At 46.5% G+C, this 3296-nt stretch overlaps 1 long non-coding RNA gene across 1 annotated transcript; it reads left to right on the top strand.

The window, feature by feature from the left end:
• The first annotated feature begins 309 nt into the window (after nt 1-309).
• Nucleotides 310-1432, top strand: LOC139062130 (uncharacterized). Its single transcript, XR_011515714.1, has 2 exons — nt 310-540; nt 1249-1432. It is a non-coding gene; the product is annotated as an uncharacterized lncRNA (long non-coding RNA).
• The last annotated feature ends 1864 nt before the right edge of the window (nt 1433-3296 follow it).

Consider the following 3296-nt stretch of genomic DNA (forward strand, 5'->3'; position numbering starts at 1 on the left):
CCCATTGTGGGATCAATAGTCTATTCTACGAGGTTTGCAGAACGAGATAGTTTGTTATGCCGATCGCTTGTACACTGGGGAAATCCTCCAGAGTGTATGAAAAATCTAAATTTTTTAGACTATATGGGTCATAACCATAGACTGTACATATACTGGACAATTCGATTCCATAGGCTTCAATAACGCGTTATCTGTCCATAATGGGAGGTGTCCACCACCGCCATTTTGACCGTGTCACAGGTTCCGTCCAGCCCAGACAATTCCATAAAAGGGAAGAGAGGAGGCGCTGAGGGTGTGGCTGTAAGGCTGGGCTCGAGTGACGACACCCAGGCGAACTAGCTACGAGCTAACCTGAAGCTAACCCTGGCTAACCCAAAGCTAAAGCGGAGGTGGGAGCCGAGCTAACGGATGTAGCCACCTAGCTTCAACCCAACCGGAGCTAACTGGAACACCCATCGACCTGAACCTCACACGGAGTTTAGGTGGAGGTTTTCTGCGCCTGTTCGTGAGAAGTACCTGTATTAAAAAAGTTTTAAATCGGTAAGTTTATAATTTATTTCCGTAATGAATACATTTTGCTTTTAGCAAGTTTTCAGTACAGTTTTTTTCGGCGCTATCACTCCTGAGTCGCACCAGCCATTAAATGTATCATGAAGAAGAGAAAATATATTTAAGTCGTATTTTGGGGGGACATTTTATTATCTTTCTTACAAAATCCGAGACCAAGCGTTTCACATTGCAACACAAGCACCGGTAACCATAACAGAATGAACAGCCAGCAGAGGAGAGGATGGCGGTGTTTCAAACCCTCCCGGCCGGCGTGTAGAGCTCATTCCTGGGCTGGAGCCGGCCCTCAGCACCCCGCCACAGGCTCTAACAGATGCTGGCGGTGTTTCATATATTTCCAAAACGTAATACTTGTTTGTATCTTGTACAGCCAGCTAGCCTTTATTCTGGACTCAGTACAATTTACCAAAAGTAAAGAGACATTATACAGATGAAGTAAGCACAAGATAACTTACTGGAAGACACAGAGTTATCATCAGAACCAGAACAAGAGCCTGATAACAGTCATGTGAAAATAACAGTTAAAAAGTATGTATGTATAATAGAAATAAAAATATATTAGAATTAGTGTAACTCACTGTGATCCAAACAATAAATCAGCCATAGCTGATTAGTAAATATGACATGAGGTTTGGGAGTTTTTAAGTTTCATTCTTTTATTAAATTTTTTTTCCTCCATAGCCATTTGGATCATTGGGGACAGCTGAGTGAGGCGTGGTGCCCAGAGAGCTGCAGAGACAACCTTGGCCTCCCTGACGTCTGTGTCTCCTGGTTCGGTTGGGGCGGACCATCGACATACATACATGTGCCGACACTGTGCCCTGTTTTATAAAATGTAGTGTTAAAAATAAATGTTTTTGCTCAATTACTGGAATTTCTTTGGTTAAGACAAAAGTGAGGAATAATCATTTACAAGTTATTTGTACAACAGGCCCATTTTAAATCCCAACAGTTTCTTAGCAGACAATAGAAATGTGTTCTTTACTAACTTTACTTGGTTTGAAAATCTTACTAAAATAAACTTGAGTGCCGTATTGCAAAACCCAATCATACTTGTTATGTAAACATTAGCTTTGAAGATATTTTTTACAGATATATATTTGTGTGCAACAAAAACCAAACTTAAATAATTTGTCATTCTTTATTGAAAAACAACAAAATACAGGTATACAGAAGTGTGGGAAAATGATAATGTGAAAGTATTGCACTATAAATGAATTGAGATGAGATGAAGGTGAGATGAAGGTGGACGCCAGCGGGCTGGACGCCGGACGAGGAAACCTGGAGACGGATCGCTCAGACAGGAAGGGAAGAGCTTCCTCTTACCTTGATGGAATTAAAGTTAGCCGTCGTCTGAACGCCCAACCGTACGGTCTGAGGTCAAAGGTCACAGGAAACACACACCAGTCAGCAGTCATACAGATGCATAAAGATAACTGTAGCCATGGCAACCAGCTGACATGTCCCCACTTTCACCAGCACCTGGTGCCTGCCGGGTCACCTGAATTCCTGTGTGATGTCAGCACGGTCGGCCGTGACTGCTGCCATCAGAGGTGACCTCTGATCAGCTGAATGAACTCACCTTCCAGGGTGACGCCGTGTTAAGAGTCGGCTTCGTCCTGTAAACAAACAAACAAACAAACAAATGAGTGGTAACATAAACACCACGTCTGGTTCTGGTTGAGGCGGAGGACAACATGCACCTTTCCAGGAGCAGAACCCAGATGTTCTTGTTGCTACAAACAGAGACGAGCAGAGTTAACAAACCAGGAAGTGAGAGGGACCAGCTGCTGCAGACAGGTGAGGCTCACCTGAGCCTGAACCATAGGAGCCTCCTCAGCCATCAGACCTTCTGACTCCAGTTCAGATGCCACCTTGTTGATGTCCCTCAGGCGGGACTCGTTGGCCTTCAGGTCCTGCAGGACAAAAGCACCTGCTGATTATCTTGCTGCTGTCGGGTTAACAGGTCTGGTGTTAGAACGTGGTGGATAAGAATGTTCTGACGGGCCGAGGGCTCTGAACTCACCCTGCAGGACTGGGCCTGCTCCTTCAGGGCCTGGATGCTGCTGCCATAAGCCGACAGGTCCGACATCAGGGCCTCGTGCTTCTTCAGGAGAGCCTGTGGAGCAGAACATCAGAACCTTCAGCTCGTCTGACACAAGTGGAGCTTTCTCGCAGCGATGGTCCAATCGGATCCGCCACCGTAAAACAAACCCTGCTCAGTTCACCGCAGACGCAGCTCTGCGGGTGTTTAGTGGAAAAGCGTGAGCCTTCTGCCGGCTGCCACGTGTCATGGCTGCTCTGCAGCGGGAACAAACATCACAGCTTGTAAACCGTTTGAAATAAGAGCGCCGGGAACACGTTTGTCATCACTTCCTGTGCGAGGCCAGCACTTCTACCCCTAACCCATGAGACGCTCAAACGAGCAACGATGTCTGGTAGACAACCGAAGGAAATGACAAATACAGAAACACTAATTATGAAGGACTGGAAAGAGAGCAAAGAAAAGCGATTGGAGTTTCTCAGGAAGGGACTTCCATACCTCGGCCAAGTCCTCGTCTTTCCCTTAGTCTGGACTTCCAACGATGGGCTCCTTCTCCCTCATCCAGGACTCGGCCTCATTAGCATCCGCAAAGTACTGCTGGGCCTGCAGAGAGTCCTCCAGGTCCTGCCTCCTCTGGGACGCCTTGGCCTTTAGCGTGTCCCAACGTCCATGAAGCTCTGACAGC

Source organism: Nothobranchius furzeri, chromosome 12 (assembly GCF_043380555.1).
Source record: "Nothobranchius furzeri strain GRZ-AD chromosome 12, NfurGRZ-RIMD1, whole genome shotgun sequence".
Classification (NCBI taxonomy): domain Eukaryota; kingdom Metazoa; phylum Chordata; class Actinopteri; order Cyprinodontiformes; family Nothobranchiidae; genus Nothobranchius; species Nothobranchius furzeri.